Source organism: Syngnathus floridae, chromosome 17, assembly GCF_059516105.1.
Source record: "Syngnathus floridae isolate MCC-2025c chromosome 17, RoL_Sflo_1.0, whole genome shotgun sequence".
Classification (NCBI taxonomy): domain Eukaryota; kingdom Metazoa; phylum Chordata; class Actinopteri; order Syngnathiformes; family Syngnathidae; genus Syngnathus; species Syngnathus floridae.
In genome coordinates, this window is record NC_142429.1 from 3,917,501 (window position 1) to 3,942,500 (window position 25,000).

General features: G+C 45.8%; 14 non-coding genes and 12 pseudogenes across 14 annotated transcripts; all 26 read left to right on the forward strand.

Annotated features, from left to right (window-relative positions):
• Window positions 1-183: 183 nt before the first annotated feature.
• On the forward strand, window positions 184-302 carry LOC148383474 (5S ribosomal RNA). The gene has a single exon (XR_015853763.1). It is a non-coding gene; the product is annotated as a 5S ribosomal RNA (ribosomal RNA).
• A 470-nt stretch (window positions 303-772) lies between these two features.
• LOC148383475 (5S ribosomal RNA) lies at window positions 773-891 on the forward strand (annotated as a pseudogene).
• A 470-nt stretch (window positions 892-1,361) lies between these two features.
• On the forward strand, window positions 1,362-1,480 carry LOC148383476 (5S ribosomal RNA; annotated as a pseudogene).
• Window positions 1,481-1,950: 470 nt separating this feature from the next.
• Window positions 1,951-2,069, forward strand: LOC148383477 (5S ribosomal RNA; annotated as a pseudogene).
• Window positions 2,070-2,539: 470 nt separating this feature from the next.
• Window positions 2,540-2,658, forward strand: LOC148383478 (5S ribosomal RNA). Its single transcript, XR_015853614.1, has one exon. It is a non-coding gene; the product is annotated as a 5S ribosomal RNA (ribosomal RNA).
• A 470-nt stretch (window positions 2,659-3,128) lies between these two features.
• LOC148383479 (5S ribosomal RNA) lies at window positions 3,129-3,247 on the forward strand (annotated as a pseudogene).
• A 470-nt stretch (window positions 3,248-3,717) lies between these two features.
• Window positions 3,718-3,836, forward strand: LOC148383480 (5S ribosomal RNA). The gene has a single exon (XR_015853682.1). It is a non-coding gene; the product is annotated as a 5S ribosomal RNA (ribosomal RNA).
• A 473-nt stretch (window positions 3,837-4,309) lies between these two features.
• Window positions 4,310-4,428, forward strand: LOC148383481 (5S ribosomal RNA). The gene has a single exon (XR_015853822.1). It is a non-coding gene; the product is annotated as a 5S ribosomal RNA (ribosomal RNA).
• Window positions 4,429-4,899: 471 nt separating this feature from the next.
• Window positions 4,900-5,018, forward strand: LOC148383482 (5S ribosomal RNA). The gene has a single exon (XR_015853781.1). It is a non-coding gene; the product is annotated as a 5S ribosomal RNA (ribosomal RNA).
• A 470-nt stretch (window positions 5,019-5,488) lies between these two features.
• Window positions 5,489-5,597, forward strand: LOC148383483 (5S ribosomal RNA; annotated as a pseudogene).
• A 470-nt stretch (window positions 5,598-6,067) lies between these two features.
• On the forward strand, window positions 6,068-6,176 carry LOC148383484 (5S ribosomal RNA; annotated as a pseudogene).
• A 472-nt stretch (window positions 6,177-6,648) lies between these two features.
• Window positions 6,649-6,767, forward strand: LOC148383485 (5S ribosomal RNA). Its single transcript, XR_015853652.1, has one exon. It is a non-coding gene; the product is annotated as a 5S ribosomal RNA (ribosomal RNA).
• A 472-nt stretch (window positions 6,768-7,239) lies between these two features.
• LOC148383486 (5S ribosomal RNA) lies at window positions 7,240-7,348 on the forward strand (annotated as a pseudogene).
• Window positions 7,349-7,818: 470 nt separating this feature from the next.
• On the forward strand, window positions 7,819-7,927 carry LOC148383487 (5S ribosomal RNA; annotated as a pseudogene).
• Window positions 7,928-8,397: 470 nt separating this feature from the next.
• On the forward strand, window positions 8,398-8,516 carry LOC148383488 (5S ribosomal RNA). Its single transcript, XR_015853782.1, has one exon. It is a non-coding gene; the product is annotated as a 5S ribosomal RNA (ribosomal RNA).
• A 470-nt stretch (window positions 8,517-8,986) lies between these two features.
• On the forward strand, window positions 8,987-9,105 carry LOC148383489 (5S ribosomal RNA). Its single transcript, XR_015853742.1, has one exon. It is a non-coding gene; the product is annotated as a 5S ribosomal RNA (ribosomal RNA).
• Window positions 9,106-11,198: 2,093 nt separating this feature from the next.
• On the forward strand, window positions 11,199-11,317 carry LOC148383490 (5S ribosomal RNA). The gene has a single exon (XR_015853713.1). It is a non-coding gene; the product is annotated as a 5S ribosomal RNA (ribosomal RNA).
• Window positions 11,318-12,363: 1,046 nt separating this feature from the next.
• LOC148383491 (5S ribosomal RNA) lies at window positions 12,364-12,482 on the forward strand. The gene has a single exon (XR_015853775.1). It is a non-coding gene; the product is annotated as a 5S ribosomal RNA (ribosomal RNA).
• Window positions 12,483-17,094: 4,612 nt separating this feature from the next.
• LOC148383492 (5S ribosomal RNA) lies at window positions 17,095-17,213 on the forward strand. The gene has a single exon (XR_015853776.1). It is a non-coding gene; the product is annotated as a 5S ribosomal RNA (ribosomal RNA).
• Window positions 17,214-21,249: 4,036 nt separating this feature from the next.
• On the forward strand, window positions 21,250-21,368 carry LOC148383493 (5S ribosomal RNA; annotated as a pseudogene).
• Window positions 21,369-21,838: 470 nt separating this feature from the next.
• On the forward strand, window positions 21,839-21,957 carry LOC148383494 (5S ribosomal RNA; annotated as a pseudogene).
• A 469-nt stretch (window positions 21,958-22,426) lies between these two features.
• Window positions 22,427-22,535, forward strand: LOC148383495 (5S ribosomal RNA; annotated as a pseudogene).
• Window positions 22,536-23,005: 470 nt separating this feature from the next.
• Window positions 23,006-23,114, forward strand: LOC148383496 (5S ribosomal RNA; annotated as a pseudogene).
• A 470-nt stretch (window positions 23,115-23,584) lies between these two features.
• Window positions 23,585-23,703, forward strand: LOC148383497 (5S ribosomal RNA). The gene has a single exon (XR_015853839.1). It is a non-coding gene; the product is annotated as a 5S ribosomal RNA (ribosomal RNA).
• Window positions 23,704-24,173: 470 nt separating this feature from the next.
• LOC148383498 (5S ribosomal RNA) lies at window positions 24,174-24,292 on the forward strand. Its single transcript, XR_015853754.1, has one exon. It is a non-coding gene; the product is annotated as a 5S ribosomal RNA (ribosomal RNA).
• A 470-nt stretch (window positions 24,293-24,762) lies between these two features.
• On the forward strand, window positions 24,763-24,881 carry LOC148383499 (5S ribosomal RNA). Its single transcript, XR_015853675.1, has one exon. It is a non-coding gene; the product is annotated as a 5S ribosomal RNA (ribosomal RNA).
• The last annotated feature ends 119 nt before the right edge of the window (window positions 24,882-25,000 follow it).

Genomic DNA, 25,000 nt, shown 5'->3' on the forward strand with positions numbered 1-25,000 from the left:
GGTTTATCCACTTTTCATGACATTTACTTTGATACAGCAAAATGCAGGTCGCAATGGCAAATTCGTGCTACCACATAAAAAGCTGTCAGTAACTTTTCATTAAAGCCATGTATCCATGATACGCCGGCTTGGTTTTCAGGTGCGATTGTGTCTATAAATTGCAACATTTCGAGACCTACAATGGCTTACGGCCATACTACCCTGAGAACGCCCGATCTCGTCCGATCTCGGAAGCTAAGCACGGTCGGGCCTGGTTTTTACTTGGATGGGAGACCGCCTGGGAATACCAGGTGCTGTAAGCTTTTTTCTTCTTCTTCCACTTCAATTGTTAAAGCAAAATTTTACAACACAATTTTTACCACGTATGGCATTCGGAAACTGCAAGCCGAGTTTTAACTCTGACCTTTAAACTATAACCCGAGTTTCAAACCTATATTGTGTGGTGTCATCCATAGCATTGTAGTTCACGTCTTTAACCGCTAGAGAGCAGACTATGTACAGTGAATAAAGAGGCTGGCTCCATGCGAACTCAAAGCAGCAGTCTTTATTTGTAAAAGAACCCAAAACAGCACATTGCGCTTTGCTGTAGGGTTTTTCCACTTTTCATGACATTTACTTTGATACAGCAAAATGCAGGTCGCAATGGCAAATTCATGCTACCAAATAAAAAGCTGTCAGTAACTTTTCATTAAAGCCATGTATCCATGATACGCCGGCTTGGTTTACAGGTGCGATTGTGTCTATAAATTGCAACATTTCAAGACCTACAATGGCTTATGGCCATACTACCCTGAGAACGCCCGATCTCGTCCGATCTCGGAAGCTAAGCACAGTCGGGCCTGGTTAGTACTTGGATGGGAGACCGCCTGGGAATACCAGGTGCTCTAAGCCTATTTCTTCTTCTTCCACTTCAATTGTTAAATCAAAGTTTTACAACACAATTTTTACCACGTATGGCATTCGGAAACTGCAAGCCGAGTTTTAACTCTGACCTTTAAACTATAACCCGAGTTTCAAACCTATATTGTGTGGTGTCATCCATAGCGTTGTAGTTCACGTCTTTAACCGCTAGAGACCAGACTATGTACAGTGAATAAAGAGGCTGGCTCCATGCGAACTCAAAGCAGCAGTCTTTATTTGTAAAAGAACCCAAAACAGCACATTGCGCTTTGCTGTAGGGTTTTTCCACTTTTCATGACATTTACTTTGATACAGCAAAATGCAGGTCGCAATGGCATATTCGTGCTACCACATAAAAAGCTGTCAGTAACTTTTCATTAAAGCCATGTATCCATGATACGCCGGCTTGGTTTTCAGGTGCGATTGTGTCTATAAATTGCAACATCTCGAGATCTACAACGGCTTACGGCCATACTACCCTGAGAACGCCCGATCTCGTCTGATCGCAGAAGCTAAGCACGGTCAGGCCTGGTTAGTACTTGGATGGGAGACAGCCTGGGAATACCAGGTGCTGTAAGCTTATCTTTTCTTCTTCCACTTCAATTGTTAAAGCAAAATTTTACAACACAATTTTTACCACGTATGGCATTCGGAAACTGCAAGCCGAGTTTTAACTATGACCTTTAAACTATAACCCGAGTTTCAAACCTATATTGTGTGGTGTCATCCATAGCATTGTAGTTCACGTCTTTAACCGCTAGAGAGCAGACTATGTACAGTGAATAAAGAGGCTGGCTCCATGCGAACTCAAAGCAGCAGTCTTTATTTGTAAAAGAACCCAAAACAGCACATTGCGCTTTGCTGTAGGGTTTTTCCACTTTTCATGACATTTACTTTGATACAGCAAAATGCAGGTCGCAATGGCAAATTCGTGCTACCACATAAAAAGCTGTCAGTAACTTTTCATTAAAGCCATGTATCCATGATACGCCGGCTTGGTTTTCAGGTGCGATTGTGTCTATAAATTGCAACATTTCGAGACCTACAATGGCTTACGGCCATACTACCCTGAGATCGCCCGATCTCGTCTGATCGCAGAAGCTAAGCACGGTCAGGCCTGGTTAGTACTTGGATGGGAGACAGCCTGGGAATACCAGGTGCTGTAAGCTTATCTCTTCTTCTTCCACTTCAATTGTTAAAGCAAAATTTTACAACACAATTTTTACCACGTATGGCATTCGGAAACTGCAAGCCGAGTTTTAACTCTAACCTTTAAACTATAACCCGAGTTTCAAACCTATATTGTGTGGTGTCATCCATAGCATTGTAGTTCACGTCTTTAACCGCTAGAGAGCAGACTATGTACAGTGAATAAAGAGGCTGGCTCCATGCGAACTCAAAGCAGCAGTCTTTATTTGTAAAAGAACCCAAAACAGCACATTGCGCTTTGCTGTAGGGTTTTTCCACTTTTCATGACATTTACTTTGATACAGCAAAATGCAGGTCGCAATGGCATATTCGTGCTACCACATAAAAAGCTGTCAGTGACTTTTCATTAAAGCCATGTATCCATGATACGCCGGCTTGGTTTTCAGGTGCGATTGTGTCTATAAATTGCAACATTTCGAGACCTACAATGGCTTACGGCCATACTACCCTGAGAACGCCCGATCTCGTCCGATCTCGGAAGCTAAGCACGGTTGGGCCTGGTTAGTACTTGGATGGAAGACCGCCTGGGAATACCAGGTGCTGTAAGCTTATTTCTTCTTCTTCCACTTCAATTGTTAAAGCAAAATTTTACAACACAATTTTTACCACGTATGGCATTCAGACACTGCAAGCCGAGTTTTAACTCTGACCTTTAAACTATAACCCGAGTTTCAAACCTATATTGTGTGGTGTCATCCATAGCATTGTAGTTCACGTCTTTAACCGCTAGAGAGCAGACTATGTACAGTGAATAAAGAGGCTGGCTCCATGCGAACTCAAAGCAGCAGTCTTTATTTGTAAAAGGACCCAAAACAGCACATTGCGCTTTGCTCTAGGATTTTTCCACTTTTCATGACATTTACTTTGATACAGCAAAATGCAGGTCGCAATGGCATATTCGTGCTACCACATAAAAAGCTGTCAGTAACTTTTCATTAAAGCCATGTATCCATGATACGCCGGCTTGGTTTTCAGGTGCGATTGTGTCTATAAATTGCAACATTTCGAGACCTACAATGGCTTACGGCCATACTACCCTGAGAACGCCCGATCTCGTCCGATCGCAGAAGCTAAGCACGGTCAGGCCTGGTTAGTACTTGGATGGGAGACAGCCTGGGAATACCAGGTGCTGTAAGCTTATCTCTTCTTCTTCCACTTCAATTGTTAAAGCAAAATTTTACAACACAATTTTTACCACGTATGGCATTCGGAAACTGCAAGCCGAGTTTTAACTCTGACCTTTAAACTATAACCCGAGTTTCAAACCTATATTGTGTGGTGTCATCCATAGCATTGTAGTTCACGTCTTTAACCGCTAGAGAGCAGACTATGTACAGTGAATAAAGAGGCTGGCTCCATGCGAACTCAAAGCAGCAGTCTTTATTTGTAAAAGAACCCAAAACAGCACATTGCGCTTTGCTGTAGGGTTTTTCCACTTTTCATGACATTTACTTTGATACAGCAAAATGCAGGTCGCAATGGCAAATTCGTGCTACCACATAAAAAGCTGTCAGTAACTTTTCATTAAAGCCATGTATCCATGATACGCCGGCTTGGTTTTCAGGTGCGATTGTGTCTATAAATTGCAACATTTCAAGACCTACAATGGCTTACGGCCATACTACCCTGAGAACGCCCGATCTCGTCCGATCTCGGAAGCTAAGCACGGTCGGGCCTGGTTAGTACTTGGATGGGAGACCGCCTGGGTATACCAGGTGCTGTAAGCTTCTTTCTTCTTCTTCTTCCACTTCAATTGTTAAAGCAAAATTTTACAACACAATTTTTACCACGTATGGCATTCAGAAACTGCAAGCCGAGTTTTAACTCTGACCTTTAAACTATAACCCGAGTTTCAAACCTATATTGTGTGGTGTCATCCATAGCATTGTAGTTCACGTCTTTAACCGCTAGAGAGCAGACTATGTACAGTGAATAAAGAGGCTGGCTCCATGCGAACTCAAAGCAGCAGTCTTTATTTGTAAAAGAACCCAAAACAGGACATTGCGCTTTGCTGTAGGGTTTTTCCACTTTTCATGACATTTACTTTGATACAGCAAAATGCAGGTCGCAATGGCAAATTCGTGCTACCACATAAAAAGCTGTCAGTAACTTTTCATTAAAGCCATGTATCCATGATACGCTGGCTTTGTTTTCAGGTGCGATTGTGTCTATAAATTGCAACATTTCGAGACCTACAATGGCTTACGGCCATACTACCCTGAGAACGCCCGATCTCGTACGATCTCGGAAGCTAAGCACGGTCAGGCCTGGTTAGTACTTGGATGGGAGACCGCCTGGGAATACCAGGTGCTGTAAGCTTTTTTTCTTCTTCTTCCACTTCAATTGTTAAAGCAAAAGTTTACAACACAATTTTTACCACGTATGGCATTCGGAAACTGCAAGCCGAGTTTTAACTCTGACCTTTAAACTACAACCCGAGTTACAAACCTATATTGTGTGGTGTCATCCATAGCATTGTAGTTCACGTCTTTAACCGCTAGAGAGCAGACTATGTACAGTGAATAAAGAGGCTGGCTCCATGCGAACTCAAAGCAGCAGTCTTTATTTGTAAAAGAACCCAAAACAGCACATTGCGCTTTGCTGTAGGGTTTTTCCACTTTTCATGACATTTACTTTGATACAGCAAAATGCAGGTCGCAATGGCAAATTCGTGCTACCACATAAAAAGCTGTCAGTAACTTTTCATTAAAGCCATGTATCCATGATACGCCGGCTTGGTTTTCAGGTGCGATTGTGTCTATAAATTGCAACATTTCGAGACCTACAATGGCTTACGGCCATACTACCCTGAGAACGCCTGATCTCGTCCGATCTCGGAAGCTAAGCACGGTCGGGCCTGGTTAGTACTTGGATGGGAGACCGCCTGGGAATACGAGGTGCTGTAAGCTTTTTTCTTCTTCTTCCACTTCAATTGTTAAAGCAAAATTTTACAACACAATTTTTACCACGTATGGCATTCGGAAACTGCAAGCCGAGTTTTAACTCTGACCTTTAAACTATAACCCGAGTTTCAAACCTATATTGTGTGGTGTCATCCATAGCATTGTAGTTCACGTCTTTAACCGCTAGAGAGCAGACTATGTACAGTGAATAAAGAGGCTGGCTCCATGCGAACTCAAAGCAGCAGTCTTTATTTGTAAAAGAACCCAAAACAGCACATTGCGCTTTGCTGTAGGGTTTTTCCACTTTTCATGACATTTACTTTGATACAGCAAAATGCAGGTCGCAATGGCAAATTCATGCTACCAAATAAAAAGCTGTCAGTAACTTTTCATTAAAGCCATGTATCCATGATACGCCGGCTTGGTTTACAGGTGCGATTGTGTCTATAAATTGCAACATTTCAAGATCTACAATGGCTTATGGCCATACAACCCTGAGAATGCCCGATCTCGGAAGCTAAGCACGGTCGGGCCTGGTTAGTACTTGGATGGGAGACCGCCTGGGAATACCAGGTGTTGTAAGCTTATTTCTTCTTCTTCCCCTTCAATTGTTAAATCAAAGTTTTACAACACAATTTTTACCACGTATGGCATTCGGAAACTGTAAGCCGAGTTTTAACTCTGACCTTTAAACTATAACCCGAGTTTCAAACCTATATTGTGTGGTGTCATCCATAGCATTGTAGTTCACATCTTTAACCGCTAGAGAGCAGACTATGTACAGTGAATAAAGAGGCTGGCTCCATGCGAACTCAAAGCAGCAGTCTTTATTTGTAAAAGAACCCAAAACAGCACATTGCGCTTTGCTGTAGGGTTTTTCCACTTTTCATGACATTTACTTTGATACAGCAAAATGCAGGTCGCAATGGCAAATTCGTGCTACCACATAAAAAGCTGTCAGTAACTTTTCATTCAAGCCATGTTTCCATGATACGGCGGCTTGGTTTACAGGTGCGATTGTCTCTATAAACTGCAACATTTCAAGACCCACGATGGCTTACGGCCATACTACCCTGAGAACGCCTGATCTCGGAAGCTAAGCAGGGCCGGGCCTGGTTAGTACTTGGATGGGAGACCGCCTGGGAATACCAGGTGCTGTAAGCTTTTCTCTTCTTCTTCCACTTCAATTGTTAAAGCAAAATTTTACAACACAATTTTTACCACGTATGGCATTCGGAAACTGTAAGCCGAGTTTTAACTCTGACCTTTAAACTATAACCCGAGTTTCAAACCTATATTGTGTGGTGTCATCCATAGCATTGTAGTTCACGTCTTTAACCGCTAGAGAGGAGACTATGTACGGTGAATAAAGAGGCTGGCTCCATGCGAACTCAAAGCAGCAGTCTTTATTTGTAAAAGAACCCAAAACAGATCATTGCGCTTTGCTGTAGGGTTTTTCCACTTTTCATGACATTTTTACTTTGATACAGCAAAATGCAGGTTGCAATGGCAAATTCGTGCTACCACATAAAAAGCTGTCGGTAACTTTTCATTAAAGCCATGTTTCCATGATACGGCGGCTTGGTTTACAGGTGCGATTGTCTCTATAAATTGCAACATTTCGAGATCCACAATGGCTTACGGCCATACTACCCAGAGAACGCCTGATCTCATCCGATCTCGGACGCTAAGCAGGGTCGGGCCTGGTTAGTACTTGGATGGGAGACCGCCTGGGAATACCAGGTGCTGTAAGCTTATTTCTTCTTCTTCCACTTCAATTGTTAAAGCAAAATTTTACAACACAATTTTTACCACGTATGGCATTCCGAAACTGTAAGCCGAGTTTTAACTCTGACCTTTAAACTATAACCCGAGTTTCAAACCTATATATTGTGTGGTGTCATCCATAGCATTGTAGTTCACGTCTTTAACCGCTAGAGAGCAGACTATGTACAGTGAATAAAGAGGCTGGCTCCATGCGAACTCAAAGCAGCAGTCTTTATTTGTAAAAGAACCCAAAACAGCACATTGCGCTTTGCTGTAGGGTTTTTCCACTTTTCATGACATTTACTTTGATACAGCAAAATGCAGGTCGCAATGGCAAATTCGTGCTACCACATAAAAAGCTGTCAGTAACTTTTCATTAAAGCCATGTATCCATGATACGCCGGCTTGGTTTTCAGGTGCGATTGTGTCTATAAATTGCAACATTTCGAGACCTACAATGGCTTACGGCCATACTACCCTGAGAACGTCCAATCTCGGAAGCTAAGCACGGTCGGGCCTGGTTAGTACTTGGATGGGAGACCGCCTGGGAATACCAGGTGCTGTAAGCTTAGTTCTTCTTCTTCCACTTCAATCGTTAAAACAAAATTTTACAACACAATTTTTACCACGTATGGCATTCGGAAACTGCAAGCCGAGTTTTGACTCTGACCTTTAAACTATAACCCGAGTTTCAAACCTATATTGTGTGGTGTCATCCATAGCATTGTAGTTCACGTCTTTAACCGCTAGAGAGCAGACTATGTACAGTGAATAAAGAGGCTGGCTCCATGCGAACTCAAAGCAGCAGTCTTTATTTGTAAAAGAACCCAAAACAGCACATTGCGCTTTGCTGTAGGGTTTTTCCACTTTTCATGACATTTACTTTGATACAGCAAAATGCAGGTCGCAATGGAAAATTTGTGCTACCACATAAAAAGCTGTCAGTAACTTTTCATTAAAGCCATGTATCCATGATACGCCGGCTTGGTTTACAGGTGCGATTGTGTCTATAAATTGCAACTTTTCGAGACCCACATTGGCTTACGGCCATACTACCCTGAGAACGACCGACCTTGGAAGCTAAGCAGGATCGGGCCTGGTTAGTACTTAGATGGGAGACAGCCTGGGAATACCAGGTGCTGTAAGCTTTTTTCTTCTTCTTCCACTTCAATTGTTAAAGCAAAATTTTACAACACAATTTTTACCAGGTATGGCATTCGGAAACTGCAAGCCGAGTTTTAACTCTGACCTTTAAACTATAACCCGAGTTTCAAACCTATATTGTGTGGTGTCATCCATAGCATTGTAGTTCACGTCTTTAACAGCTAGAGAGCAGACTATGTACAGTGAATAAAGAGGCTGGCTCCATGCGAACTCGAAGCAGCAGTCTTTATTTGTAAAAGAACCCAAAACAGCACATTGCGCTTTGCTGTAGGGTTTTTCCACTTTTCATGACATTTACTTTGATACAGCAAAATGCAGGTCGCAATGGCAAATTCGTGCTACCACATAAAAAGCTGTCAGTAACTTTTCATTAAAGCCATGTATCCATGATACGCCGGCTTGGTTTTCAGGTGCGATTGTGTCTATAAATTGCAACATTTCGAGACCTACAATGGCTTACGGCCATACTACCCTGAGAACGCCCGATCTCGTCCGATCTCGGAAGCTAAGCACGGTCGGGCCTGGTTAGTACTTGGATGGGAGACCGCCTGGGAATACCAGGTGCTGTAAGCTTATTTCTTCTTCTTCCACTTCAATTGTTAAAGCAAAATTTTACAACACAATTTTTACCACGTATGGCATTCGGAAACTGCAAGCCGAGTTTTAACTCTGACCTTTAAACTATAACCCGAGTTTCAAACCTATATTGTGTGGTGTCATCCATAGCATTGTAGTTCACGTCTTTAACCGCTAGAGAGCAGACTATGTATAGTGAATAAAGAGGCTGGCTCCATGCGAACTCAAAGCAGCGGTCTTTATTTGTAAAAGAACCCAAAACAGCACATTGCGCTTCCCTGTAGGGTTTTTCCACTTTTCATGACATTTACTTTGATACAGCAAAATGCAGGTCGCAATGGCAAATTCGTGCTACCACATAAAAAGCTGTCAGTAACTTTTCATTAAAGCCATGTATCCATGATACGCCGGCTTGGTTTTCAGGTGCGATTGTGTCTATAAATTGCAACATTTCGACACCTACAATGGCTTACGGCCATACTACCCTGAGAACGCCCGATCTTGTCCGATCTCGGAAGCTAAGCACGGTCGGGCCTGGTTAGTACTTGGATGGGAGACTGCCTGGGAATACCAGGTGCTGTAAGCTTATTTCTTCTTCTTCCACTTCAATTGTTAAAGCAAAATTTTACAACACAATTTTTATCACGTATGGCATTCGGAAACTGCAAGCCGAGTTTTAACTCTGACCTTTAAACTATAACCCGAGTTTCAAACCTATATTGTGTGGTGTCATCCATAGCATTGTAGTTCACGTCTTTAACCGCTAGAGAGCAGACTATTTACAGTGAATAAAGAGGCTGGCTCCATGCGAACTCAAAGCAGCAGTCTTTATTTGTAAAAGAACCCAAAACAGCACATTGCGCTTTGCTGTAGGGCAGGGGTCACCAACACGGTGCCCGCGGGCACCAGGTCGCCCGTGAGGACCGCATGAGTCGCCCGCAGGACTATTCCAAAATTAGCTCAAATAGCGGCACTTGTCAGTAAGCTGCATCTATTTATTTTACAGTCGAACCTCAGTTTTCGAATGTCCTGGTTCTTGAACAAATCGGAATTCGAACAAAAAACTTCGAGATTTTTTGGCTTCGGTTGTCCAACAAAATTCGGAGGTCGAACCTCGCGAGATGAGCCGGGAGGAACCGAGAAAACCCGACCGCGCCGCCCGGATGCCGACTGACTCCGTTGTTATTGTATTTTCGTTACTTTTAGGATTGTATTAACCCCTAATCATGCCTCCAAAGAAAGCAAGTGAGAGCAGTAAAGCCATCCTAAAACACAAAGACGCTCTTAAAGCAATGCGACAGTGAGCACCCGGCGCGCTATGGTTGCGCGATCGGACCAAATTAAGCTCCCTGCGCACTGAGGTCCACTTAAATTTTGGAAAGTACATCAGGACTTTAAAAATATTTTCTAAATTCTAGCCACGGCTCTGTCACAATAATGCGACCAGCGCGGTGCAGTTGCGCGGTCGGCGATGCGCTACTGTTGCGCGTTCGGTGGTGCGCTGCAGCTGCGCGATCGGACAAAATTAAGCTCCCTGCGCACTTAGCTCCACTTCAATTTTGGAAACTACGTACATCAGGACTTTAAAAATATTTTCTAAATTTCAGCGACGGCTCTGTCACAATAATGCGATCGTCGCGGTGCAGTTGCGCGGTGGGCGACGCGCTACGGTTGCGCGTTTGGCGGTGCGCTGCATTTGAGCGATCAGACAAATATGCGCAAATGAAAAAATGCTTAAAAAAGACGCGGGTTTTTTGTCTTGAAACGGATTAAAAATGTTTCCATTATTTGTAATGGGAAAAATAGATTCGGAATTCGACCGATTCGCTTCTCGAACCGCCTTCTGAAACGGATTGTGGTCAAAAACCAAGGTGTTAGAGCCATAAGTAGGGAATGTTTAAGTTAATTGTATTGTGGTTTGTTTTTATTTTGTAAAATTGAGTTAAGACGATTGACATTTGTTTAGGCATTTTTATTGTGAAATTTTGTTTTATTTTGAAAGGTTTACTTCCTGTCAGGTTGTATTGCATTAGAACAAGCCTTTAAGGGAACGTTTTGACAGTTGGATTACGTAGACACGGAGAAAAACAGTTTTTGACCGTGTAGATCGTGTACATAGTATATACTGTATATTTTTTGGAAAGAAAGAAAAGGGAATTGTAAAACTGATTTATCGTAATTTTTGTATGTATATTTTTTATAGATAAAGACCCTTTTGTTAAATTCACGGTTCGCACGCGTCCTTTACTACAAGTGTCTATGGAATGACACAGATATTGGATCTGTTGCCATAACACAAGGTTTGACTGTATTTCTGCTATTCTTGTTAAAATCACACTTACATGTTAACTGCAAATGACAATAATAACACAGTGAAAGCCGAATTGAAAAAATTGGCTATTTCAGAAGTGTATGTCAAACTGGTAGCCCTTTTGCCTTAATCAGTACCCAGGAAGTAGCTCTCGGTTTAAGAAAGGTTGGTGACCCCTGCTGTAGGGTTTTTCCACTTTTCATGACATTTACTTTGATACAGCAAAATGCAGGTCGCAATGGCAAATTCGTGCTACCACATAAAAAGCTGTCAGTAACTTTTCATTAAAGCCATGTATCCATGATACGCCGGCTTGGTTTTCAGGTGCGATTGTGTCTATAAATTGCAACATTTCGAGACCTACAATGGCTTACGGCCATACTACCCTGAGAGCGCCCGATCTTGTCCGATCTCGGAAGCTAAGCACGGTCGGGCCTGGTTAGTACTTGGATGGGAGACTGCCTGGGAATACCAGGTGCTGTAAGCTTATTTCTTCTTCTTCCACTTCAATTGTTAAAGCAAAATTTTACAACACAATTTTTACCACGAATGGCATTCGGAAACTGCAAGCCGAGTTTTAACTCTGACCTTTAAACTATAACCCGAGTTTCAAACCTATATTGTGTGGTGTCATCCATAGCATTGTAGTTCACGTCTTTAACAGCTAGAGAGCAGACTATGTACAGGAAATAAAGAGGCTGGCTCCATGCGAACTCAAAGCAGCAGTCTTTATTTGTAAAAGAACCCAAAACAGCACATTGTGCTTCCATGTAGGGTTTTTCCACTTTTCATGACATTTACTTTGATACAGCAAAATGCAGGTCGCAATGGCAAATTCGTGCTACCACATAAAAGGCTGCCAGTAACTTTTCATTAAAGCCATGTATCCATGATACGCCGGCTTGGTTTTCAGGTGCGATTGTGTCTATAAATTGCAACATTTCGAGACCCACATTGGCTTACGGCCATACTACCCTGATAACGTCCGACCTCGGGAAAGCAGGATCGGGCCTGGTTAGTACTTGGATGGGAGACCGCCCGGGAATACCACGTGCTGTAAGCTTTTTTCTTCTTCTTCCACTTCAATTGTTAAAGCAAAATTTTACAACACAATTTTTACCACGTATGGCATTCGGAAACTGCAAGCCGAGTTTTAACTCTGACCTTTAAACTATAACCCGAGTTTCAAACCTATATTGTGTGGTGTCATCCATAGCATTGTAGTTCACGTCTTTAACCGCTAGAGAGCAGACTATGTACAGTGAATAAAGAGGCTGGCTCCATGCGAACTCAAAGCAGCAGTCTTTATTTGTAAAAGAACCCAAAGCAGCACATTGCGCTTTGCTGTAGGGTTTTTCCACTTTTCATGACATTTACTTTGATACAGCAAAATGCAGGTAGCAATGGCAAATTCGTGCTACCACATAAAAAGTTGTCAGTAACTTTTCATTAAAGCCATGTATCCATGATACGCCGGCTTGGTTTTCAGGTGCGATTGTGTCTATAAATTTCAACATTTCGAGACCTACAATGGCTTACGGCCATACTACCCTGAGAACGCTCGATCTCGTCCGATCTCGAAAGCTAAGCACCGTCGGGCCTGGTTAGTACTTGGATGGGAGACCGCCTGGGAATGCCAGGTGCTGTAAGCTTATTTCTTCTTCTTCCACTTCAATTGTTAAAGCAAAATTTTACAACACAATTTTTACCACGTATGGCATTCGGAAACTGCAAGCCGAGTTTTAACTCTGACCTTTAAACTATAACCTGAGTTTCAAACCTATATTGTGTGGTGTCATCCATAGCATTGTAGTTCACGTCTTTAACCGCTAGAGAGCAGACTATGTACAGTGAATAAAGAGGCTGGCTCCATGCGAACTCAAAGCAGCAGTCTTTATTTGTAAAAGAATCCAAAACAGCACATTGCGCTTCCCTGTAGGGTTTTTCCACTTTTCATGACATTTACTTTGATACAGCAAAATGCAGGTCGCAATGGCAAATTTGTGCTACCACATAAAAAGCTGCCAGTAACTTTTCATTAAAGCCATGTTTCCATGGAACGCCAGCTTTCCAGGGGCGATTGTGTCTATAAATTGCAATATTTCGAGAACAAGAATGGCTTACGGCCATACTACCCTGAGAACGCCCGATCTTGTCCGATCTTGGAAGCTAAGCTGGGCTGGGCCTGGTTAGTACTTGGATGGGAGACCGCCTGGGAATACCAAAGTCAAAGTCTGCTTTATTGTCAATTTCTCCACTTGCCAAAGACATACAAAGAAACCGAAATTTCGTTCCCCGCTATCCCACGGTGACAAGACACGGCCCACAATAGACAATCAAGTAACAAGTAAACAACAGCGTGCTGAATAAATAATGAATAAATAACACAACAAATAAATAAATAAGAGGAGCAAGTGAGCGTACAGCAGACATTCCAGAAAATAGCGCAACAGTGCCGCACGCTACGCAGAAGGGGATAGCGAGTTCAGGGTCCTAACAGCCTGGAGAAAGAAGCTGTTGGCGAGTCTGGTGATGCGGGAGCGCAGGCTCCTGTACCTCTTCCCAGAGGGCAGAAGGTCAAACAAAGAGTGATCTGGGTGACTCACATCACTCGCAATCGTGGTTGCCTTGCGGGCGAGATGAGAGGTGTAAATGTCCTTCAGGGAGGGGAGCGAAGCACCAATAATCTTACCAGCCGTACTCCCTATGCGCTGCAGGGCCTTCAAGCTCCGTTCAGTGCAGCTACCACCCTAGACAGCGATGCAACTGGTGAGGACGCTCTCAATGGTGCCACGGTAGAAGGTAGACAGGACTGCCTGAGGAGCACATGCACGCCTGAGCTTCCGCAGGAAGTACAGGTGGCGCTGAGCTTTCTTTGCCAGTGACGCGGTGTTTGCGGACCAGGAGAGGTCCTCACTGATGTGCACCCCCAGGAACTTGGTGCAGCTCACCCTCTCCACCACAGCACCGTCGATGATCAACGGCAGGTGTTTTGTGTGACCCTTCCGGAAGTCAACAACGATTTCCTTGGTCTTGTCTACGTTCAGCAGGAGGTTGTTGTCCCTGCACCACGTGGTCAGAAGGTCAACTTCCGACCTGTACCGAGTCTCGTCGCCCTTCGTGATGAGACCCACTAGAGTCGTGTCTTCAGCAAACTTCACTATGCGGTTGTCGCTGTAGGTCGCAGTGCAGTCATGCGTCAGCAGGGTGAAGAGCAATGGACTGAGCACGCAGCCCTGGGGGGCCCCTGTGCTCAGCGTGATGCTGGCGGAGATTTTGTCGCCAACACGAACCACCTGAGGCCTCTGACAGAGGAAGTCCAGTAGCCAGTTGCAGAGGGAGGTACTGAGGCCCAGCTCGTCGAGTTTGCAGATGAGGTGCTGCGGCACAATGGTGTTGAAGGCAGAGCTGAAGTCCACAAAGAGCAATCTCACATATGAGTCCTTTCTCTCCAGGTGGGTGAGGGCAGAGTGGAGGGCAGAGCAGATGGCATCCTCAGAGGACCGTTTGGCACGGTACGCAAACTGGAAAGGGTCAATGGTGGGGGGGAGAACGGATTTGATGTGCTCCATGACAAGCCGCTCAAAGCACTTCATGATGATGGGTGTCAGTGCCACGGGGCGGTAGTCATTGAAGCAGAACGGTGCAGGTTTCTTCGGCACAGGAACGATGGTGGCAGCCTTGAAACACGAGGGGATGATGGCCTGCTGGAGGGAAACGTTAAAGATGTCCGTGAAGACACCTGACAGCTCCCCAGCGCAGTCCTTCAGCACTCGACCCGGGATGTTGTCAGGGCCCGCCGCCTTACGGGTGTCAATAGCGGCAAGCGCCCTCCTCACTCCGTCGGCAGAGAGGCGCAGGGGCTGCTCGTGTGGGGGGGGGAGTGGTCTTCAGTGGGCAAGTGCTGTTCTGGGCGTCGAAGCGAGCAAAGAAGCGGTTAAGATCGTTCAGCAGACGGACGTCGCCCTCACAGCTCCTCGGCGCGGGCTTGTAGTCCGTGATGGTCTGAATGCCCTGCCAAAGGCTCCGTGCGTCCTTGCTGTCCTTGAAGTGGGTGGAGACCTTGCACGAGAACGCCTTTTTCGCTTATTTGATGCCCCGGGACAGGTCGGCCCTCGCTGTCCTCAAGCCAGCCTCATCCCCCGCTCTGAAAGCCTTGTCCCTAGCCCTCAGCAGTCTGAGGACAGCCCCTGTCAGCCACGGCTTCCAGTTCGCGCGAGTGACGACGGATTTTGAGCGAGTCACATCATCGATGCTCTCCGCGATGTAAGAGGAAACAGAGTCAGTATACTCCTCTATGTCCGTCCGATCGTTGTAGGTGTCCGCCTGCTTAAACAAGTCCCAGTCAGTGGTGTCGTAGGTCGAGAAGTGCATCGGAGGCACCCTCAGGCCACACCCGAACCCGCCTCCGAACCGGCCTGGATGCCTTTACCAATTGTCTGTAGGCGGGCAAAAGCACAACGGTGAGATGGTCAGAAAGCCCAAGATGGGGGAGGGGGTGGCTTTGAAAGCTCCCTTAAGCGCAGAGTAGACTAGGTCCAGGAAGCTGTCTCCACGTGTCGGAAAAGTAACATGCTGGTGAAGCCTCGGGAAAACAGACTTCAGGTTGGCATGATTAAAGTCTCCAGCGAAGATGGTGAAACCGTCAGGGTACGCTGTCTGTTGTTCACTGACAGCCTGGTACAGTTCACCAAGCGCCGCGATCCTGTCGCCTTCGTTGTTGGAAGGCGGGATGTACACCGCGACTAGCAGTAAATTCGCGGTAAATTCCCTCGGCAGGTAAAAAGGACGGCACTTGATGATCACAAACTCCGCAAGTGGCGAGCAGTGCTTACATACCACCACAGAGGCCCGGCACCATTCTTCTCGGATGTAGACGCATATTCCACCTCCTCGCGACTTTCCCCCTCGTACAATGGCACGGTCCGCCCGATAGCACGCTAGCCGCTCCAGATGCACGGCAGAGTCCGGAACGTTGTCAGTCAACCAGGTCTCGGTGAACATCGACAGAAGTGGGTTTTGTGGCGTTCTGGACTTTGAAGCGGCGACATTAAAGGCGCTCGGACCGCTACGTCCTGAAACGTCGCCGACACCCCCCCCCCGGTTGGGAGCCGTCGGAAACCCTGAGAACGCCGATCTCGGAAGCTAAGCAGGGTCGGGCCTGCCTAGTACTTGGATGCGAGACCGCCTGGGAATACCAGGTGCTGTAAGCTTTTCTTTTGTTTTTTTCTTCCACTTAAATCGTTAAAGAAAAATTTTACAGCACAATTTTTACAACGTATGGTATTCGGAAACTGCAAGCCGAGATTTAACTCCGACATTGAAACTATAACCCGAGTTGCAAACCTATGTTGTGTGGTGTCATCCATAGCATTGTAGTTCACGTCTTTAACCGCTAGAGAGCAGACTATGTACAGTGAATAAAGAGGCTGGCTCCATGCGAACTCAAAGCAGCAGTCTTTATTTGTAAAAGAACCCAAAACAGCACATTGCGCTTTGCTGTAGGGTTTTTCCACTTTTCATGACATATACTTTGATACAGCAAATGGCAGGTCGCAATGGCAAATTCGTGCTACCACATAAAAAGTTGTCAGTAACTTTTCATTAAAGCCATGTATCCATGATACGCCGGCTTGGTTTTCAGGTGCGATTGTGTCTATAAATTGCAACATTTCGAGACCCACATTGGCTTACGGCCATACTACCCTGATAACGTCCGACCTCGGGAAAGCAGGATCGGGCCTGGTTAGTACTTGGATGGGAGACCGCCCGGGAATACCACGTGCTGTAAGCTTTTTTCTTCTTCTTCCACTTCAATTGTTAAAGCAAAATTTTACAACACAATTTTTACCACGTATGGCATTCGGAAACTGCAAGCCGAGTTTTAACTCTGACCTTTAAACTATAACCCGAGTTTCAAACCTATATTGTGTGGTGTCATCCATAGCATTGTAGTTCACGTCTTTAACCGCTAGAGAGCAGACTATGTACAGTGAATAAAGAGGCTGGCTCCATGCGAACTCAAAGCAGCAGTCTTTATTTGTAAAAGAACCCAAAGCAGCACATTGCGCTTTGCTGTAGGGTTTTTCCACTTTTCATGACATTTACTTTGATACAGCAAAATGCAGGTAGCAATGGCAAATTCGTGCTACCACATAAAAAGTTGTCAGTAACTTTTCATTAAAGCCATGTATCCATGATACGCCGGCTTGGTTTTCAGGTGCGATTGTGTCTATAAATTTCAACATTTCGAGACCTACAATGGCTTACGGCCATACTACCCTGAGAACGCTCGATCTCGTCCGATCTCGAAAGCTAAGCACCGTCGGGCCTGGTTAGTACTTGGATGGGAGACCGCCTGGGAATGCCAGGTGCTGTAAGCTTATTTCTTCTTCTTCCACTTCAATTGTTAAAGCAAAATTTTACAACACAATTTTTACCACGTATGGCATTCGGAAACTGCAAGCCGAGTTTTAACTCTGACCTTTAAACTATAACCTGAGTTTCAAACCTATATTGTGTGGTGTCATCCATAGCATTGTAGTTCACGTCTTTAACCGCTAGAGAGCAGACTATGTACAGTGAATAAAGAGGCTGGCTCCATGCGAACTCAAAGCAGCAGTCTTTATTTGTAAAAGAATCCAAAACAGCACATTGCGCTTCCCTGTAGGGTTTTTCCACTTTTCATGACATTTACTTTGATACAGCAAAATGCAGGTCGCAATGGCAAATTTGTGCTACCACATAAAAAGCTGCCAGTAACTTTTCATTAAAGCCATGTTTCCATGGAACGCCAGCTTTCCAGGGGCGATTGTGTCTATAAATTGCAATATTTCGAGAACAAGAATGGCTTACGGCCATACTACCCTGAGAACGCCCGATCTTGTCCGATCTTGGAAGCTAAGCTGGGCTGGGCCTGGTTAGTACTTGGATGGGAGACCGCCTGGGAATACCAAAGTCAAAGTCTGCTTTATTGTCAATTTCTCCACTTGCCAAAGACATACAAAGAAACCGAAATTTCGTTCCCCGCTATCCCACGGTGACAAGACACGGCCCACAATAGACAATCAAGTAACAAGTAAACAACAGCGTGCTGAATAAATAATGAATAAATAACACAACAAATAAATAAATAAGAGGAGCAAGTGAGCGTACAGCAGACATTCCAGAAAATAGCGCAACAGTGCCGCACGCTACGCAGAAGGGGATAGCGAGTTCAGGGTCCTAACAGCCTGGAGAAAGAAGCTGTTGGCGAGTCTGGTGATGCGGGAGCGCAGGCTCCTGTACCTCTTCCCAGAGGGCAGAAGGTCAAACAAAGAGTGATCTGGGTGACTCACATCACTCGCAATCGTGGTTGCCTTGCGGGCGAGATGAGAGGTGTAAATGTCCTTCAGGGAGGGGAGCGAAGCACCAATAATCTTACCAGCCGTACTCCCTATGCGCTGCAGGGCCTTCAAGCTCCGTTCAGTGCAGCTACCACCCTAGACAGCGATGCAACTGGTGAGGACGCTCTCAATGGTGCCACGGTAGAAGGTAGACAGGACTGCCTGAGGAGCACATGCACGCCTGAGCTTCCGCAGGAAGTACAGGTGGCGCTGAGCTTTCTTTGCCAGTGACGCGGTGTTTGCGGACCAGGAGAGGTCCTCACTGATGTGCACCCCCAGGAACTTGGTGCAGCTCACCCTCTCCACCACAGCACCGTCGATGATCAACGGCAGGTGTTTTGTGTGACCCTTCCGGAAGTCAACAACGATTTCCTTGGTCTTGTCTACGTTCAGCAGGAGGTTGTTGTCCCTGCACCACGTGGTCAGAAGGTCAACTTCCGACCTGTACCGAGTCTCGTCGCCCTTCGTGATGAGACCCACTAGAGTCGTGTCTTCAGCAAACTTCACTATGCGGTTGTCGCTGTAGGTCGCAGTGCAGTCATGCGTCAGCAGGGTGAAGAGCAATGGACTGAGCACGCAGCCCTGGGGGGCCCCTGTGCTCAGCGTGATGCTGGCGGAGATTTTGTCGCCAACACGAACCACCTGAGGCCTCTGACAGAGGAAGTCCAGTAGCCAGTTGCAGAGGGAGGTACTGAGGCCCAGCTCGTCGAGTTTGCAGATGAGGTGCTGCGGCACAATGGTGTTGAAGGCAGAGCTGAAGTCCACAAAGAGCAATCTCACATATGAGTCCTTTCTCTCCAGGTGGGTGAGGGCAGAGTGGAGGGCAGAGCAGATGGCATCCTCAGAGGACCGTTTGGCACGGTACGCAAACTGGAAAGGGTCAATGGTGGGGGGGAGAACGGATTTGATGTGCTCCATGACAAGCCGCTCAAAGCACTTCATGATGATGGGTGTCAGTGCCACGGGGCGGTAGTCATTGAAGCAGAACGGTGCAGGTTTCTTCGGCACAGGAACGATGGTGGCAGCCTTGAAACACGAGGGGATGATGGCCTGCTGGAGGGAAACGTTAAAGATGTCCGTGAAGACACCTGACAGCTCCCCAGCGCAGTCCTTCAGCACTCGACCCGGGATGTTGTCAGGGCCCGCCGCCTTACGGGTGTCAATAGCGGCAAGCGCCCTCCTCACTCCGTCGGCAGAGAGGCGCAGGGGCTGCTCGTGTGGGGGGGGGAGTGGTCTTCAGTGGGCAAGTGCTGTTCTGGGCGTCGAAGCGAGCAAAGAAGCGGTTAAGATCGTTCAGCAGACGGACGTCGCCCTCACAGCTCCTCGGCGCGGGCTTGTAGTCCGTGATGGTCTGAATGCCCTGCCAAAGGCTCCGTGCGTCCTTGCTGTCCTTGAAGTGGGTGGAGACCTTGCACGAGAACGCCTTTTTCGCTTATTTGATGCCCCGGGACAGGTCGGCCCTCGCTGTCCTCAAGCCAGCCTCATCCCCCGCTCTGAAAGCCTTGTCCCTAGCCCTCAGCAGTCTGAGGACAGCCCCTGTCAGCCACGGCTTCCAGTTCGCGCGAGTGACGACGGATTTTGAGCGAGTCACATCATCGATGCTCTCCGCGATGTAAGAGGAAACAGAGTCAGTATACTCCTCTATGTCCGTCCGATCGTTGTAGGTGTCCGCCTGCTTAAACAAGTCCCAGTCAGTGGTGTCGTAGGTCGAGAAGTGCATCGGAGGCACCCTCAGGCCACACCCGAACCCGCCTCCGAACCGGCCTGGATGCCTTTACCAATTGTCTGTAGGCGGGCAAAAGCACAACGGTGAGATGGTCAGAAAGCCCAAGATGGGGGAGGGGGTGGCTTTGAAAGCTCCCTTAAGCGCAGAGTAGACTAGGTCCAGGAAGCTGTCTCCACGTGTCGGAAAAGTAACATGCTGGTGAAGCCTCGGGAAAACAGACTTCAGGTTGGCATGATTAAAGTCTCCAGCGAAGATGGTGAAACCGTCAGGGTACGCTGTCTGTTGTTCACTGACAGCCTGGTACAGTTCACCAAGCGCCGCGATCCTGTCGCCTTCGTTGTTGGAAGGCGGGATGTACACCGCGACTAGCAGTAAATTCGCGGTAAATTCCCTCGGCAGGTAAAAAGGACGGCACTTGATGATCACAAACTCCGCAAGTGGCGAGCAGTGCTTACATACCACCACAGAGGCCCGGCACCATTCTTCTCGGATGTAGACGCATATTCCACCTCCTCGCGACTTTCCCCCTCGTACAATGGCACGGTCCGCCCGATAGCACGCTAGCCGCTCCAGATGCACGGCAGAGTCCGGAACGTTGTCAGTCAACCAGGTCTCGGTGAACATCGACAGAAGTGGGTTTTGTGGCGTTCTGGACTTTGAAGCGGCGACATTAAAGGCGCTCGGACCGCTACGTCCTGAAACGTCGCCGACACCCCCCCCCCGGTTGGGAGCCGTCGGAAACCCTGAGAACGCCGATCTCGGAAGCTAAGCAGGGTCGGGCCTGCCTAGTACTTGGATGCGAGACCGCCTGGGAATACCAGGTGCTGTAAGCTTTTCTTTTGTTTTTTTCTTCCACTTAAATCGTTAAAGAAAAATTTTACAGCACAATTTTTACAACGTATGGTATTCGGAAACTGCAAGCCGAGATTTAACTCCGACATTGAAACTATAACCCGAGTTGCAAACCTATGTTGTGTGGTGTCATCCATAGCATTGTAGTTCACGTCTTTAACCGCTAGAGAGCAGACTATGTACAGTGAATAAAGAGGCTGGCTCCATGCGAACTCAAAGCAGCAGTCTTTATTTGTAAAAGAACCCAAAACAGCACATTGCGCTTTGCTGTAGGGTTTTTCCACTTTTCATGACATATACTTTGATACAGCAAATGGCAGGTCGCAATGGCAAATTCGTGCTACCACATAAAAAGTTGTCAGTAACTTTTCATTAAAGCCATGTATCCATGATACGCCGGCTTGGTTTTCAGGTGCGATTGTGTCTATAAATTGCAACATTTCGAGACCTACAATGGCTTACGGCCATACTACCCTGAGAACGCCCGATCTCGTCTGATCGCAGAAGCTAAGCACGGTCAGGCCTGGTTAGTACTTGGATGGGAGACAGCCTGGGAATACCAGGTGCTGTAAGCTTATCTCTTCTTCTTCCACTTCAATTGTTAAAGCAAAATTTTACAACACAATTTTTTCCACGTATGGCATTCGGAAACTGCAAGCCGAGTTTTAACTCTGACCTTTAAACTATAACCCGAGTTTCAAACCTATATTGTGTGGTGTCATCCATAGCATTGTAGTTCACGTCTTTAACCGCTAGAGAGCAGACTATGTACAGTGAATAAAGAGGCTGGCTCCATGCGAACTCAAAGCAGCAGTCTTTATTTGTAAAAGAACCCAAAACAGCACATTGCGCTTTGCTGTAGGGTTTTTCCACTTTTCATGACATTTACTTTGATACAGCAAATGGCAGGTCGCAATGGCAAATTCGTGCTACCACATAAAAAGCTGTCAGTAACTTTTCATTAAAGCCATGTATCCATGATACGCCGGCTTGGTTTTCAGGTGCGATTGTGTCTATAAATTGCAACATTTCGAGACCTACAATGGCTTACAGCCATACTACCCTGAGAACGCCCGATCTTGTCCCATCTCGGAAGCTAAGCACGGTCGGGCCTGGTTCGTACTTGGATGGGAGACCGCCTGGGAATACTAGGTGCTGTAAGCTTATTTCTTCTTCTTCCACTTCAATTGTTAAAGCAAAATTTTACAACACAATTTTAACACGTATGGCATTCGGAAACTGCAAGCCGAGCTTTAACTCTGACCTTTAAACTATAACCCGAGTTTCAAACCTATATTGTGTGGTGTTATCCATAGCATTGTAGTTCACGTCTTTAACCGCTAGAGAGCAGACTATGTACAGTGAATAAAGAGGCTGGCTCCATGCGAACTCAAAGCAGCAGTCTTTATTTGTAAAAGAACCCAAAACAGCACATTGCGCTTCCCTGTAGGGTTTTTCCACTTTTCATGACATTTACTTTGATACAGCAAAATGCAGGTAGCAATGGCAAATTTGTGCTACCACATAAAAAGCTGTCAGTAACTTTTCATTAAAGCCATGTTTCCATGATAGGGCGGCTTGGTTTACAGGTGCGATTGTGTCTATAAATTGCAACGTTTTGAGACCCACAATGGCTTACGGCCATACTACCCTGAGAACGCCTGATCTCGGAAGCTAAGCAGGGTCCGGCCTGTTTAGTACTTGGATGGGAGACCGTCTGGGAATACCAGGTGCTGTAAGCTTTTTTCTTCTTCTTCCACTTCAATTGTTAAAGCAAAATTTTACAACACAATTTTTACCACGTATGGCATTCGGAAACTGCAAGCCGAGTTTTAACTCTGACCTTTAAACTATAACCCGAGTTTCAAACCTATATTGTGTGGTGTCATCCATAGCATTGTAGTTCACGTCTTTTACCGCTAGAGAGCAGACTATGTACAATGAATAAAGAGGCTGGCTCCATGCGAACTCAAAGCAGCAGTCTTTATTTGTAAAAGAACCCAAAACAGCACATTGCGCTTTGCTGTAGGGTTTTTCCACTTTTCATGACATTTACTTTGATACAGCAAAATGCAGGTCGCAATGGCAAATTTGTGCTACCACATAAAAAGCTGTCAGTAACTTTTCATTAAAGACATGTTTCCATGATACGGCGGCTTGGTTTACAGGTGCGATTGTCTCTATAAATTGCAACATTTCTAGACCCACAATGGCTTACGGCCATACTAACCTGAGAATGCCCGATCTCGGAAGCTAAGCACGGTCGGGCCTGGTTAGTACTTGGATGGGAGACCGCCTGGGAATACCAGGTGCTGTAAGCTTATTTCTTCTTCTTCCACTTCAATTGTTAAAGCAAAATTTTACTACACAATTTTTACCACGTATGGCATTCGGAAACTGCAAGCCGAGTTTTAACTCTGACCTTTAAACTATAACCCGAGTTTCAAACCTATATTGTGTGGTGTCATCCATAGTATTGTAGTTCACGTCTTTAACCGCTAGAGAGCAGACTATGTACAGTGAATAAAGAGGCTGGCTCCATGCGAACTCAAAGCAGCAGTCTTTATTTGTAAAAGAACCCAAAACAGCACATTGTGCTTTGCTGTAGGGTTTTTCCACTTTTCATGACATTTACTTTGATACAGCAAAATGCAGGTCGCAATGGCAAATTCGTGCTACCACATAAAAAGCTGTCAGTAACTTTTCATTAAAGCCATGTATCCATGATACGCCGGCTTGGTTTTCAGGTGCGATTGTGTCTATAAATTGCAACATTTCAAGACCTACAATGGCTTATGGCCATACTACCCTGAGAACGCCCGATCTCGTCCGATCTCGGAAGCTAAGCACGGTCGGGCCTGGTTAGTACTTGGATGGGAGACCGCCTGGGAATACCAGGTGCTGTAAGCTTATTTCTTCTTCTTCCACTTCAATTGTTAAAGTAAAATTTTACAACACAATTTTTACCACGTATGGCATTCGGAAACTGCAAGCCGAGTTTTAACTCTGACCTTTAAACTATAACCCGAGTTTCAAACCTATATTGTGTGGTGTCATCCATAGCATTGTAGTTCACGTCTTTAACCGCTAGAGAGCAGACTATGTACAGTGAATAAAGAGGCTGGCTCCATGCGAACTCAAAGCAGCAGTCTTTATTTGTAAAAGAACCCAAAACAGCACATTGCGCTTCCATGTAGGGTTTTTCCACTTTTCATGACATTTACTTTGATACAGCAAAATGCAGGTCGCAATGGCAAATTCGTGCTACCACATAAAAAGCTGTCAGTAACTTTTCATTAAAGCCATGTATCCATGATACGCCGGCTTGGTTTTCAGGTGCGATTGTGTCTATAAATTGCAACTTTTCGAGACGTACAATGGCTTACGGCCATACTACCCTGAGAACGCCCAATCTCGTTCGATCTCGGAAGCTAAGCGCGGTCGGGCCTGGTTAGTACTTGGATGGGAGACCGCCTGGGAATACCAGGTGCTGTAAGCTTATTTCTTCTTCTTCCACTTCAATTGTTAAAGCAAAATTTTACAACACAATTTTTACCACGTATGGCATTCGGAAACTGCAAGCCGAGTTTTAACTCTGACCTTTAAACTATAACCCGAGTTTCAAACCTATATTGTGTGGTGTCATCCATAGCATTGTAGTTCACGTCTTTAACCGCTAGAGAGCAGACTATGTACAGTGAATAAAGAGGCTGGCTCCATGCGAACTCAAAGCAGCAGTCTTTATTTGTAAAAGAACCCAAAACAGCACATTGCGCTTTGCTGTAGGGTTTTTCCACTTTTCATGACATTTACTTTGATACAGCAAAATGCAGGTCGCAATGGCAAATTCGTGCTACCACATGAAAAGCTGTCAGTAACTTTTCATTAAAGCCATGTATCCATGATACGCCGGCTTGGTTTTCAGGTGCGATTGTGACTATAAATTGCAACATTTCGAGACCTACAACGGCTTGCGGCCATACTACCCTGAGAACGCCCGATCTCGTACGATCTCGGAAGCTAAGCACGGTCGGGCCTGGTTAGTACTTGGATGGGAGACCGCCTGGGAATACCAGGTGCTGTAAGCTTAGTTCTTCTTCTTCCACTTCAATCGTTAAAGCAAAATCTTACAACACAATTTTTACCACGTATGGCATTCGGAAACTGCAAGCCGAGTTTTAACTCTGACCTTTAAACTATAACCCGA